Source organism: Henckelia pumila, chromosome 3 (assembly GCF_033568475.1).
Source record: "Henckelia pumila isolate YLH828 chromosome 3, ASM3356847v2, whole genome shotgun sequence".
Taxonomy (NCBI): domain Eukaryota; kingdom Viridiplantae; phylum Streptophyta; class Magnoliopsida; order Lamiales; family Gesneriaceae; genus Henckelia; species Henckelia pumila.
In genome coordinates this window covers 160,690,622-160,706,139 of record NC_133122.1, presented here as the reverse complement: position 1 = coordinate 160,706,139, position 15,518 = coordinate 160,690,622, and the positions used below count along the sequence as shown (strand labels likewise).

Genomic DNA, 15,518 nt, shown 5'->3' with positions numbered 1-15,518 from the left:
GGATAGTCCTTTCAAGACTATTCCGACCCCAAAATATCATAGGATCTAATACCAAAGATTCATCGTTCCTTCTTCTGACCAAGTCAGATGATACCCACAAGTATCTATTGCCATAACCCTTGTGTCAATCTGAATCTATTCACCAGAATTATCGTAGTCTAACCTATGATAGATACTATATCCAAGACTTAGTTCTTTCCTTATTTGATATCAAGGAATAATTTCCTGTCTATGACAATCCTGTCAAGAGACAATCTTATCCTGATTTTTAGGCTGAGTCAAAATTCAGATTGTAAAGCCCCGAAAATAATTAATTTGAGAATTTATGGGATTGAGATTTAAATTCCAAGATTATTAAATTAAAGTATTGAATTGGAAGTATCAAATTTGATCAGGGAATAAATTGAAATTATTGTTGTGAAAAATACTCGCAAGCGCACGAATGTCAAGTTTTAATAAAGTGATGAATCAAGTATCGTTCCCACAAGGAGTAAATTGAAAATATTCAATACTTGTAATTAAAATAGTCTTAATTTTATTTAAAAAAATAAACTTTAAATATTTGCTGACAAATTAAATAAATAAAGAAGTTTGTAAAGCGCACGCACACACAATCCTTAAGAGATTATCAAGCAAAGAAAAATATCCTAGAGATTTTGATTTCACATGGTCTCGAAAATATTCCTTCCTAATTAACCTATTTTCATGAGTTCATTTCAATTAATAACCAAGAACACATAGATTATACTATTTCCCTCTTCCGAGTATCAAATATAGTGTATCAATTACAGATCAATTCCAATATCCCTATTAAGAATCTACTAGTAATGATATGTGTAAGACAATGTTCTTTCTAGTCTCTATTAAAGTTATAAGCTCTCCCGAGACATATAAACAATTAATAGTGTGAATTATATCAATCCTATTCTAAATCCCCTCTCCCGAGTGCCGAATTCTAAATAAATATGACAAATCAATTTATGGCCAGTAAATTGAAAAGACTTTCAAAACTAAAATCACAATTAATTTAGAAGAACTCAATTCAATAAAATCAAAAATTCATAAACACGTCTTGACCAGGCTACATCAACCTCTAAACTTAAAAAGTTTAGTTCATAGAAAAATTCAAAGCAAACCAAATCATGTTTAAGATGTCAAACATAATTTAACAATCAAACGAAATCAATAAAGAAGAAGTAACAAATGCGTAAGCTTTCTTTCGTGTCCGGTTGAAAAGCTCTGTCTTCGTTCCAAGCAATCTTCAATTCTCGAACTCTTAAATATCTCACAAAGTTTTCTCTCAAAAGTGTTGTAGTGTGCGACGGCTGATGATCCTCTATTAGGTCTAAAAAACTCCCTTTTATACTCCCTAAGAATCTTTCAAAATAAGCCCAAAGATATCCCAAAGTTTCCATAATTGCAAAACACTTCGGCAGAAAATTCTCGACGTGCTGGCGCGCCTCCTAAGTCGCGCGGGCGCGCATAAAGATCTGATTCCAAAACTCAAAAATCTCAAACACGCGTGGGCGAGCATGATTCCTAGTGCGGGCGCGCGTAAGCCTCGGTCTCATCACTCTAAAATTTCTTCAGGAGGCGCGGGATGGCTGCGCGGGCGCGCATACAGCTCGGGTTCTTCTTCATTTTTCCTTCAAAATCTTGGACCGCCTTTGCTCGTTTTGCCTCTTTCTTGACTCCTTTAACTTCATCCATCATAAATTCAGTATATGCTTTATTTCTTAACATCTAACATAAACAACAACAAATTCCCATAATTCCGCTCGAAACCAAAAAATTATCCAATAATATCAATACAAATTAAGTGCACAAAATGCACTTATCAAATTCCCCCAAACTTAAATGTTTGCTAATCCCGAGCAAAAACCAAACAAGACTCAAAATCAAAGCACATAATACTCACTCAACCCAATCAAGACCAACCAAGAAATAATATAAATCAATGGCCTCAGCAATGCATTCAAAAAAACATTTTTCATCCAATCATATCGAACCTATCAATCTTTATCTTCAAACAAATACATGCTAGTGAACCTCAAAAAGTTACAAATCCCGCAACTCACGTTCAAAATACTCTCATCCAAATCAATTCACACATTCATAGTGTAGTACCTAAAAATCCAATCTACTAATTCGCATATATTAAATTAAATAAATATTATGATTATTATTTTTAAGTTTAATTGATTTAAATTCTTTATTTGAATTATGTGCTAATAAAATATTAATTATTTATTCAAATGATTTTATTTTACTAACTATTTAATTAATGTTTTTTTATTTGTTTAAGTTTATTTGTTTAAATGATTTTAAGTGTTTAGTTTATTCATTTAAATGATTTTAAACTTTTAAGATTTTGCCTATTTAAATGGTTTGAATTGTCCAGTTTATTTATTTAAAATAATTTAAGTTTATCGATTAGTTATTTAAATTATTTTAAATGTCTATCTTATTTATTTAAATTCTTTTAACTGTCCAAATTATTTTAAAGGTTTTTATACCACTTGTGTATTTATTTAAATTGATTTCAAACGTTCTTCTAGTTTGTTTAAATCATTTTAATCGCTCTGTTTATTATTTAAATATTTCACTTATTGTTGTGACATCAAAATATATAAAGTGTTGATTTTAATTTCTAAGTTATTGTTTAAATTCCTTCAGATGTTTATTTTTTTAATTATTAAGTTAATTATTCTTGAGATTCTCGATTTCAGTGGCTTTCGGTTCCGGCATGAGGTGATGGCGGATTTTGGCGGTAAATTCTTAAATAATATTTCAAGAGTTAATATTTGTGAGAATTGAGGAAAATAGATGAAATGTTGATTTTAGATTTTTTTCGGGTGTCAAAAATCGCTTTTATCGCATCCTTGAGTTTATTTTTAAACTTTTTCGAAAGATTAGCACTTTCAAGCCCAGACTAGTGAAATTAAATTTTTATATATTTTTAATTTTGGGATTTTGAAACTTAGGAAATTTTAAAGGTGCAAAGTTTAGTAGTGTTAAAGTTGTATTAAAAGAGTAGCAATTTTGTTATTGTGAGTAGAACTTTTAAATCTCACTCACACACCCACCTATACTTACATAAACATATACATACACACTATTATATCTCAAAACAAATAATAGAAGCAAACCCTAGTCCCCAAATTATCACACAACACGCTTCCTTCTTCTCCTTCTTCTTCAAGGCTAACCCATCGGCTTCTTGCCTCCTCGCAGAAAACCCACCGCGCCGCCGCCGTCCCTCCTCCTTGCCGTTCGGAGCTCAACCTTGGGAAGTTGTAGCAGCTGATGTTCACGTTTTCCAGCCCCATCTCCATCTTATTTCTTGAGTTTTTGAAGATTGAGGCAAGTATATGCATTTCCTTGGGCATTTAAACATGCTATCTATGTTTTTGAGCTATATCCCTTGCAAATTTTCAAAATTCCTTTGTTATTAGACATGTTGTGTATGGTTTTATGAATTTTTTAGCAAGGAGTTATGTTGGATTTTCGATTTTTGGATATACATGATGTTTAAGGAGTTGGATGGTAAATTGTGTCTTGAGAAATGTAGAGGTTTGTTGCATATTGCATTCTTTCAAAAATTCAGAAGTTTCATGACCTTTAATTTCGAAATTTTGCATGTGTTAGGGCTGAAATTGAAGTGAGTTTGAAGCATTTTAATGATTTGCATTGGGCTTGATTGATTGTTCATGAGTTTGATGCTTTTTGGTGCATGGTCATGTGATTTTCGAAATGTGGAGTTGGAGTGTGGTTGAGGGCTGCCTATGTGTTTGTGGAAAGTCCTAAGACATGTCTATAGGTGTGTTTGGTGGTTTGGAAGGAGGTAGAGGCAAGGGAAAAGGGCTTGGGATGGCTTCCTCCAAGTAGAATGGTTGTAAGGTGTTGATCTCCATGGGCAGGGAAGTTCTGTTTTCGGGGCAGGGGAGGAACTAAACGAGGTCTGGGCATGGTTAGGGCTGGTCCTAGGTCTAGGTTATGATGTTGTGGTCGAGTCGCTATAAAATGGGCTCGTTTCGGTTAAGTATTCAATGAGTTATGGGTCTTTGAAGTTGAGGTGTTGGTGCAGAATTTTTGGGAAGAAATAAGGGGCTGTCCAAAGTTGGGTTGTGTATGCATTGCTTGGGCTGTCAAATGAGGATACAATCTGGTCCTAGGGGTTTTTTGTAGTGTATGGAGAGTTTCGGTTTGAGCGGTGTTCAATTCGGTTAACGTAAGAATGAGATATGAGCTTTTGGGTGCGATTGCTAGGGTTATGCCTTGGTTGTGAACAATAGAGTTAAGTATGAGTTTTAGCACCTAGGGGCAGCCACTCTCTCACCCCATGTCCACAATTTTGTGTTGATTCTCATTTCCTAAATTTGCATACATGTGTGCTTGAGTCTCATTTTTGAGCCGAGCAAAATGTTACAAAGGAAGCCGCTTTTATTCATGCATGCTAAGTATTTTGTGCCGAGTCAAAGAAGGGAAAAGAAAATATTTTTTTGAACGAAGTGATTTGATTGTGACGAGAAAGGGTATTGATGGGTGGGGGATGCCTCACTCACTTGCCATAGACGGGTAGATCGAGACCGGGAGACATCCCGGGATCCCTACCAAAATAGACGGGTAGTGTGAGATCGGGAGAAATCTCGGGATCCCTACCAAATGACAGATAAAGGGGTAAGTCGCGTCGGGAGGAATCTCGGCATCTTGCCGGCATAGTGCACTTCAGCCATTGATCGATCAGAACAGAGGGTCACAATTCAAGGATCTAAGTTTATAATTTCAGTTTCACTATCTGTTTGACTCGTCTTAATGCATTCAGTTATCAGTCATGCATGAGTTTCATAGCGTGAGTTGGCGTGTGTTCATCGTTTACTTCTTGTCTCATTCTCTTGTAGCATGCGCATTCTTACAGCTTATGTTTCAAGTATATTATGTACAATATTTTGAGTATTATTGCAGTTATTTTAAACCCTTGTTATTATGATTATTATTTTTAAGTTTAATTGATTTAAATTATTTATTTGAATTATGTGCTAATAAAATATTAATTATTTATTCAAATGATTTTATTTTACTAACTATTTAATTAATTTTTTTTATTTGTTTAAGTTTATTTTTTTAAATGATTTTAAGGCACCGTTTGGTTTGAGATATGATATAAGTAATATATAGATAAATAGTATAATGTAATAAAAAATAAATAAGAAATGATAGTTCAAATTGTATTGGATTTTATTGATATATTATGATTTATTTGATTTGATTGATTAAATTTTATATAAAAATATTAAATGACTATTTTGTCCTTTTAACAATAAATTAAATAAAAATTATATTATTTATAAGGGGTAATATAGTAATTTAAATTCAATGATTTGAATGATGTGAGATAAATAATTAATGATTTGATTGATGTAAAATAAATAGTTAATATATAGATAAATAATATGATGAGAAGAACGTGAGATGTGATGAGATGAGTTATACATATATTAGTAATACCGTGAACAGAACGGTGTCTAAGTGTTTAGTTTATTCATTTAAATTATTGTAAACGTTTAAGATTTTGCCTATTTAAATGGTTTGAATTGTCCAGTTTATTTATTTAAAATAATTTAAGTTTATCGATTAGTTATTTAAATTATTTTAAATGTCTATCTTATTTATTTAAATTCTTTTAACTGTCCAAATCATTTTAAAGGTTTTTATACCGCTTGTGTATTTATTTAAATTGATTTCAAACGTTCGTCTAGTTTGTTTAAATCATTTTAATCGCTCTGTTTATTATTTAAATATTTCACTTATTGTTGTGACATCAAAATATTTAAAGTGTTGATTTTAATTTCCTAGTTAGTGTTTAAATGCCTTCAGATGTTTATTTGTTTAATTATTAAGTTAATTATTCTTGAGATTCTCGATTTCAGTGGCTTCAGGTTCCGGCATGAGGTGACGGTGGATTTTGGCCGTAAATTCTTAAATAATATTTCAAGATTAATATTTGTGAGAATTGAGGAAAATAGATGAAATGTTGATTTTATATTTTTCTTCGGGTGTCAAAAATTGTTTTTATCGCAAACTTGAGTTTATTTTTAAACTTTTTCAAAAGATTAGCACTTTCAAGCTCAGACTAGTGAAATTCAATTTTTATATATTTTTAATTTTGGGATTTTGAAACTTAGGAAATTTTAAAGGTGCAAAGTTTCGTAGTGTTAAAGTTGTATTAAAAGAGTAGCAATTTTGTTATTGTGAGTAGAACTTTTAAATCTCACTCACACACCCACCTATACTTACATAAACATATACATACACACTATTATATCCCAAAACAAATAATAGAAGCAAACCCTAGTCCCCAAATTATCACACAACACGCCTCCTTCTTTTCTTTCTTCTTCAAGGCTAACCTATCGGCTTCTTCCCTCCTCGCCGGAAACCCGCCGCGCCGCTGCCGTCCCTCCTCCTTGCTGACCGGAGCTCAACCTTGGGAAGGTGTAGCAGCTGATGTTCACGTTTTCCAGCCCCTTCTCCATCTTCTTTCTTGAGTTTTTGAAGATTGAGGCAAGTATATGCATTTTCTTGGGCATTTAAACAAGCTATCTATGTTTTTGAGCTATATCCCTTGCAAATTTTCAAAATGCCTTTGTTATTAGACATGTTGTGTACGGTTTTATGAATTTTTCAGCAAGGGGTTAATCCAAGCACAAGCGGGAGGACGGAACAACAATCAGCCGCTATTAACTAATCCGATCTTTAAATAGTTTAAGGGTCTAGGGCCACAGGAGTTCAAAGGAGGGGCTGATCCCCTTGTAGCCGAGGAATGAGTGCAGTCAGTGGAGACTATTTTTGACTACATGCAGCACACTGATGCAGACCGTGTGAGGTGTGCCATCTTTATGTTCCGTGATGATGCACGGGTTTGGTGGCAGGGAGCCCATTCTGCTGTGGATATGATTACGTTGACTTGGAATGGATTCAAAGATGTGTTCTATGGAAAATATTTCACTATCAGCACCAGGACTAGACTTGCTATAGAATTTCTGGAGCTCCGCCAAGGGAACATGTCCATTGCCGAGTATGTGAAGAAGTTTGAGAGAGGGAGGTACTTTGTGCCCATGATTTCGGGCAATGCTGCAGAGGAGTTGAAGCATTTCACAGAGGGACTGAATGCCACTATTTGACGAGATGTCAGGTTGAGTGGGGCACAAACGTACCGAGCAGCAGTGGATGAGGCTATGTTGTCAGAAAAAGACGGGAATGATATTATCAAAGAATCGCAAGCGAAGAGGATTAGTTACCAAGGGAGAGAGCAGCAAGGTTCTAGTCAAAAGAGGCCGTATCAAGCTCCAGCTCAAAGGAGACCGCAACAGCAGCAGCGCCAAAACCCCAATCAGGCGCGACCTCAGGGACAGAATCAACCGAACTCCAACGCTCCAAGGCCGGCGAATGCACCTATCTATCAGAAGTGTGGGAAGTCACACTCCAGTCGATGCATGCTTGGGACCAATACTTATTTTCTTTGCAAGAGGCCAGGGCATTTTGCCAAAGACTGCCCGCAGTCAAAGGAGCCTGCCAAGGGAAGAGTGTTTGATATGACTCACGATCAGGTTGACCCAGATTCTGCAATTGTCTCAGGTATGATTCGTATTGCTGATTTACCTGCATTAGTGTTGATAGATACAGGAGCTACGCACTTTTTTATGTCTGTTAGTTTTATGATGAAATTGAGGGTCTTGCTGGATGAATCTATTTCGGAATTTTGTGTGCCGTTACCCTCAGGAGAAGAACTGAAAAGTAGTAGTGTGGTAAGAAATTGAAAGGTTCAGATGCAGAGTCTAGTTTTGTGTGCAGATTTTATTGTTTTGAAAATGGTGGATTTTGATGCAATTCTTGGGATGGACTGGTTGACTCGGCATGAGGCTATTATTGACTGCAAACGGAAAACTGTCTCTGTGATAGATCAGAACGGGAAATTGTTGGTGTTCCGCACTACGTCTAAGAAGAGTGCACCAGGTATGATTTCTGCAGGAACATCCTGGAAATTATTGAGTAATGGGTGTACAGGATTTTTTGCGAGTCTAATTGGTGATCTGGAGGTACAGCGACCGAAACTTGGGGAAGTGGAGGTAGTGAAAGATTTTCCGGAAGTCTTTCCCGATGATGTTGCGGGATTGCCTCCAGTCAGGGAAGTCGAATTTGGGATAGAATTGTTGCCTGAAACTAAGCCAGCTTCTAAGGCACCGTACAGATTGGCACCGACCGAGATTAAAGAATTAAAGGATCAGTTGCAAGAGTTGCTAGATAAAGGGTTCATCAGACCGAGTGTATCGCCTTGGGGTGCACCGGTGTTGTTCGTCAAGAAGAAAGATGGGTCAATGAGATTGTGCATTGACTACAGAGAGCTGAACCGAGTTACAGTGAAGAACAGATATCCCTTTCCCAGAATAGACGACTTGTTCGACCAATTGCAAGGGGAAGAGGTGTTCTCAAAAATCGATCTACGATCAGGTTACCATCAACTGAAGGTAAAAGATGCAGATGTGCAGAAGACAGCATTCAGGACTCGCTATGGCCACTACGAGTTCTTGGTAATGCCGTTTGGGTTGACCAATGCACCAGCTGTGTTCATGGATTTGATGAACAGGGTGTTTCAACCTTTCTTGGATCAGTTTGTCATAGTCTTCATAGATGACATATTGATCTATTCTCCTAGTAGGGAGGAACATCGTCAGCACTTGACTACAGTGTTGCAGATTTTGAAAGAAAAGCAGCTGTATGCTAAATTCAGTAAGTGTGAATTTTGGCTGGAGCAGATTTCATTTTTGGGTCATATAGTTTGAGCTAAAGGGATTGAGGTCGATCCGTCTAAGGTGGAAGCGGTTTGCAATTGGGTTGCTCCGAAGAATGCTACAGAAATACGAAGTTTCTTGGGTTTAGCAGGCTACTACAGGAGATTTATTCAAGACTTCTCTAAGATAGCTCTACCACTGACTTTCTTAACTCGAAAAGGTGTGAAGTTTGTGTGGTCAGATCAATGTGAGAAGAGCTTTGCCGAATTAAAAGAAAGACTGATGTCAGCGCCAGTGCTAGCAATTCCCGAAGGCACAGGTCGTTTTGTGGTTTATACCGATGCTTCTAAGAGTGGATTAGGAGCTGTTTTGATGTAGGATAATAAATTAATAGCATATGCATCTCGACAGCTGAAGGTTCATGAGAGGAACTACCCAACTCATGATCTTGAATTGGTGGCAGTGGTTTTTTCTTTGAAGCTTTGGAGACACTACTTGTACGACGAAAGATGTCAGATTTTTACTGATCACAAAAGCCTAAAATATTTCTTCACTCAGAAGGAGTTGAATATGAGGCAGAGGCGATGGCTGGAATTGGTGAAGGACTACGACTGTGACATTAGCTATCATCCGGGTAAGACTAATGTTGTAGCAGATGCATTGAGTCGCAAGTCTGCGACATTGAACCAATTGAAAGTCCAGCAGGAATTGATTGCTGAAATTGAACGGATGAGGTTGGAGGTATTCGAACCAATGGAGGTATGCACTCTAGCAGCCTTAACAGTAGTACCTAGTTTGCTTAAGAGAATTCGTGCAGGCCAAGCTTCTGATGAACAGTTGACGTTGTAGAGGAACAGAGATGAAGCTAAGGGTGGTACATTGTACACTGTCAAAGATGGAATTGTTCATCACCGAGGTAGAATGTGGGTGCCAGTAGTAGACTCACTGAGAGTTGAAGTGATGACTGAAGCCCATACTGTTCCGTATTCCATTCATCCAGGAAGTACAAAAATGTATAAGGATCTGCAATCCTTATATTGGTGGCCAGGAATGAAGAGGGATGTTGTTAAATTTGTGAATGAATGTTTGACTTACCAGCAGGTGAAGATCGAGCATCAGAGACCGGTAGGACTCCTGAAACCATTGCCAATACCCACATGGAAGTGGGAAGATGTCACCATGGATTTCGTGGTAGGATTGCCAGTTTCAACGCGAAGGATGAACTCGATTTGGGTGATAGTTGACAGGTTAACTAAGTCAGCTCACTTTATTCCAGTCAGGAATAACTTCTCGATGAATCAGTATGCAGAGCTGTACATTCGAAAAATTGTCAGATTTCATGGAGTACCAGCAAGGATAGTATCTGACAGAGACCCTAAATTCACTTCAAACTTTTGGGGAAGTTTACATAGAGGATTGGGAACGAAGCTAGCTTTCAGTACAGCTTTCCACCCTCAGACAGATGGTCAGTCAGAACGAGTGATCCAAATACTCGAAGACATGTTGAGAGCTTGTATGATCGACTTTGGAGGTAATTGGGAATCGAAATTGCCTTTAGTGGAGTTTACTTACAACAATAGTTATCAAGCAACTATTGGCATGGCTCCTTATGAGGCGTTGTATGGGAGAAGGTGTAGAACTCCCCTACACTGGGACGAAGTTGGAGAAAGAGCTGTTTTGGGACCGAAAATAGTGACCCAAACAGTAGATGTGATAGCCAAGATCGGAGACAGCAAAGTCGACAGAAAAGTTACGCCGACCAGCGACGTAGAGATTTGAAGTTTGAAGTAGGTGACCATGTATTTTTAAAGGTGTCACCATGGAAAGGTATTATGAGATTTGGGAAAAAGGGTAAATTGAGCCCAAGATATATAGGACCTTTTGAGATCCTAGAAAAGGTTGGGGCTCGAGCTTACCGAGTGGCACTACCACCCAACTTGGAGGGTGTTCACAATGTCTTCCATATCTCCATGCTAAGGAAGTATGTGGCAAATCCCTCTCATGTTATCCGCCATGAGCCAGTGGATTGGACGCCAGACTTTTCCTACGAGGAGATGCCTGTTCAAATCTTAGACAGACAAGTTCGTAGGTTGAGAAACAAAGAGATTCCAATGGTGAAAGTCTTATGGCGCAACCAGTTGGTTGAGGAAGCTACCTGGGAAACCGAGCAGGATATGCGAGCACGCTATCCTGAACTGTTTGGTAAGTTGAATTTCGAGGATAAAATTCTTTTAAGGAGGGTAGAGTTGTAAGGTCCAAAAAGTCCACTAGCTTAATCACGGTTAATTGGTTAAATTATATGATTTAATGCATGTTATTTAGAATGTTTAATTGCTATATTTAATTATGTGATTAAATTAAATGCCTTGAAATTTTATGCAATATGTATGATTTTAAAGTTTTCATGTTGGAATTAATCTTGGGTCGCAGGAACGAGTTTAGCCTTGAAGCGAGTAAGAAAATATTTTTTTTAATTAAGTTTAAAGGTATGCAGTGTATTTTTATTGGGAGAGTACAAATTTTAAAGGATTTTAAATGTAACTAATGGGCCGTGTTGGAGCCCATTAGTCACAAAAGAAATAAGCGTTCAGATTTTTTTTTCTGAACTCTCATTTTTTTTGAACGCTCTCTTTTCTTTCAAATCTCTCTCACTCGAACGCTGCATCAAAGCTAGGGTTCTTCGACTTCTCAAGGCTAGATCGTTCCGCCGTCCAGGTTAATCCCAATCAGACGATTCAGGCAAGTTTTTACTGTTTTTAAACCCATTCAAGAATATATGTATTTTTTTTAGGTAAAACCCTAGGTGTTTGATTGATGATCTATGCATGTTTCTTGAAAATTTTATGAGTATGTTGCTTGATTGTGATACGTGAAGCATTACTGATGTGTTCGGTTCATGTTTATTGAGTTTTGAAATATTTGAATGCATTATATTAGATTTTTGGGTAAAAGTAGTTATGAAGGTTTTTGACTCAAAATCTTTGAATGTTTGATGTATTGGTACAAGTTATTTTGAAATTTTGATGTTGTTGAATGGTATTTTTGATGGAAAAATCGTCCCTAAGTAATGTGGTTTTGAAAAAGTGCAGAAAAGATCAGTTTTCGAAAAAAGGAGTCGCGACGGCGCGCCTGCGCCTGAGTTGCGCAGGTCTGCGCACAGGAGGAACGCCCGCGCTGCCAAGAAGCATACCCGTGCCGAGCGCCCGCACTTTTGCGAGCGGGCGGCGCACCCGCGCTGGTTGTGCACACGGCCGCACCGGTGGCAGCGCAGAGATGGCGCGCCCGCGGTACAGGGGTAGCGCGGCCGTGCCGCAGGCTCGAACTTTCCACCCCATTTTACGAGTTTTTGAGTCCCAAAAATCATGATTTTTATATTTTAAGGTATTTTAATTATTTTTAAGAATGTTCATGAAGAATGTTAAAGTTTTCAGGGTCCGAAATGGACGGAAGGCCTCACGTGGATCGGTCAAGTTATGTATTGCATGATTATGTGATTTTCTCATGAAAGCTAATTTTTCATGAAATGATTTGAAGGAATTTAAACATGTAGCATCACGAGAAATTTTATGAGCATGTTACGAGGTTTATGAAAATGATATGATATGATTTGATAAGATGAATGATATGATACATGAAAAATATTTTGATGAATTATGCGTCTTTTGGTGATTATATGGGGTATGCACTTCGGGATGAGCTCCGGAGCGGCTATCCAAACATGACTCACGTGATGGTTATATGGGGTATGCACTTTGGGATGAGCGCCGAAGCGGCTATCCAAAGAATGAAAGTTTACGGGCGTAATGTCATATGCTTGTTGATCAACAGGAAACCATGAATGACTCGTTATGACGGTTACCACACTACTCATACTTCATCACCTCAAATATTTTTATATTATGGCTACATCAAAGTTATGTTTATTGCATGAAAGTTTAAGTTAATGTTTTTCTTTTAAAGTAGAAAATCCTTTTTCTGCCTGTTCTTGTTGAGTCTTTCGACTTACTATACTTGAATGGTGCAGGTAACGATGATGTGGATGCTTACATTGATGATTATGTGACCGGGCATGAAGAAGAGGCCGGGGTCGGTCCAACGGACAATGCATAAGTGTGAACGCTTTAGCTTGGGAGATGTTTTAAAAACATTTGTTTTATTTTATTTTTATTTGATGAGAGGCAAACAAGTTTAATTTTCTTTAGTTGTTGGCCATGTTTGGCAAAGATTTTTAGATACTATTTTATTATGTGAAATTTTTATATGCTCCTTTTAATAAAGAAGATGATGCTTCCGCAAAAATTTTTATTTTTACCAAATTTAAGTATGTATGTTTGAGTAACGTTTCGATTGTGAAACTGGGACGTTACACTTGGGCTGTCAAATGAGGATAAAGTCTGGTCCTAGGAGTTGTTTGTAGTGTATGAAGAGTGTCGGTTTGAGCGGTGTCGAATTCGGTTAAGGTAAGAATGAGATATGGGCTTTTGGGTGCGATTGCTCGGGTTATGCCTTGGTTGTGAGCAATAGAGTTAAGTATGGATCTTAGCATCTAGGGGCAGCCACTCCCCCACCCCATGTCAACAATCTTGTGTTGATTCTCATTTCATAAAGTTGCATACATGTGTGCTTGAGTCTCGTCTTTGAGCCGAACGAAATGTTACAAAGGAAGCCGCTTTTATTCATGTATGCTAAGTATTTTGATCCGAGTCAAAGAAGGGAGAAGAAAATATTTTTTTGAACGAAGTGATTTGATTGTGACGAGAAAGTGTATTGATGGGTGGGGGATGCCTCACTCACTTGCCATAGACGGGTAGATCGAAACCGGGAGACATCTCGGGATCCCTACCAAAATAGACGGGTAGTGTGAGATCGGGAGAAATCTCGGGATCCCTACCAAATGACAGATAAAGGGGTAAGTCGCGTCGGGAGGAATCTCGGCATCTTTCCAGCATAGTGCACTGCAGCCATTGATCGATCAAAACAGAGGGTCACAATTCAAGGATCTAAGTTTACAGTTTTAGTTTCAGTATCAGTTTGACTCATCTTAATGCATTCAGTTATCAGTCATGCATGAGTTTCAGTTAAGTTAAGAAAGTTAAAGAGTTTCATAGCGTGAGTTGACGTGTGTTCATCATTTACTTGTTGTCTCATTCTCTTGTAGCATGCGCATTCTTACAGCTTATGTTTCAAGTATATTATGTACTGTATTTGAGTATTACTGCAATTATTTTAAACCCTTGTTATTAAACTGTTTATACTTGCTGGGTCATTAGACTCACATGCTTGTTTGTTTGCCAGGTGAGAAGGAGTACCCAGGGACCGAGGGGCAGGATCCTCGAGGTTGAGGTCACTAGCGGTGCAAGGCCCTATGACCGTCGCTGTTTCTATTTTAAGTTCCGCATAAGACTATGTTTTGAAATAAAGAATTTTACTATGAGTACTTTCAGTATTAGCCAGGATGTGGTTTCCCTGTGCTTGATTTTTATGATTTGAAGTTTGTTATCGCTATTATTGCAACCGTGTGGGGTTGCCTTTATTTTTTTTGAAGTTTATGATTATCGCAGCTTGGATTTCTTTTATCACTTTTACCCCTTTATGTTTGAACTGTTGCGTGAGACAGGGTGGTTTGTTTATTTTCAAACAAGTCATGTCAAATTTTTTTATAAATCCGTCTTTTCTTTATTATTTAATTAAGTTTAGAGGTTAGGGTCGTTTCACATAGATCATGAAGACTTCATAGGGTATAAAGGATCAATTAATAGGATAAAATTCAATTGAAAACACTCACAATCAGGTTATTTCACAAAAGAACAGTATGTGCGTGTTTCGATAAAAAAATCATAGTCATTAAAAGTGTCAATCAATCATCCATAAGCTAGATTCTCTCTACCGTTCTCCACTAGTATATTAGGCGACTGTGACTCGGTCAATAGTGAAAGAGTGGGTGTCCGGTTAGCCAACTTGTGGCTAAGGGCTTTTATGACTCTATGTATAAACAATCTTTGTTTAATATAATTTACATTCATTAATGACATTTTCTTTGTCTTTCTTCATATTGTTATATTGTGATATACTATTGTTGTTTTGATAAAGACCTTGAATATACTATAGTGTATGTGAGACCTCGTTTCTAATCCACTAATATCAGAGAAGCAAGCGATATGTAAACAAGAAACCAATAATTTTTTTTTTTAAAAGGAGGCTCGCGCGCCCGCGCTGACATCAGCGCGCCCGCGCCTAAGCCCCGCAAATACTAGCGCGCCCGCGCTTATGCTGCGCAAAAACTAGCGCGCACGCGATCTAAATAATACCTCGCAAGGAGGCCGCGCGCCCGCGCCGTCCCCTCGCCCAGAAAAGTGAAGGCACTGAAATTTAATCAATCAAAACCTAAACACTTGCATTAAGAGTATTTGAGATGCTAAAACAATACAAGAAAGGTTTAGGGAAGAGAAACATTCAATACGGTAGTACCTACATCGATTCTTGCTTACAAAACAATTACGAGAAGTTCGAATGACTAATCATGTTCGCAAAACATAACTAGGTTGACATGCTGATTCGACTTCTAAACGAGTCTCACTTCTATCTCTTGCTCTGGACGCTAACCAGGTCTATGCTGACTTGATTCTGCCCTTCCTGTTGCCAAGTACACATACAAAACAAAGCAACAGCCGAATAACCGGTGAGAATGATAATCCCAGTAAAAGCAACATATCAAGTAATACAACA

General features: G+C 37.5%; 1 long non-coding RNA gene across 1 annotated transcript; it reads left to right on the top strand.

The window, feature by feature from the left end:
- Positions 1–3,148: 3,148 nt before the first annotated feature.
- On the top strand, positions 3,149–14,072 carry LOC140891326 (uncharacterized). The gene is made up of 3 exons (XR_012152487.1): positions 3,149–3,363; positions 5,931–6,564; positions 12,817–14,072. It is a non-coding gene; the product is annotated as an uncharacterized lncRNA (long non-coding RNA).
- Positions 14,073–15,518: the final 1,446 nt, after the last annotated feature.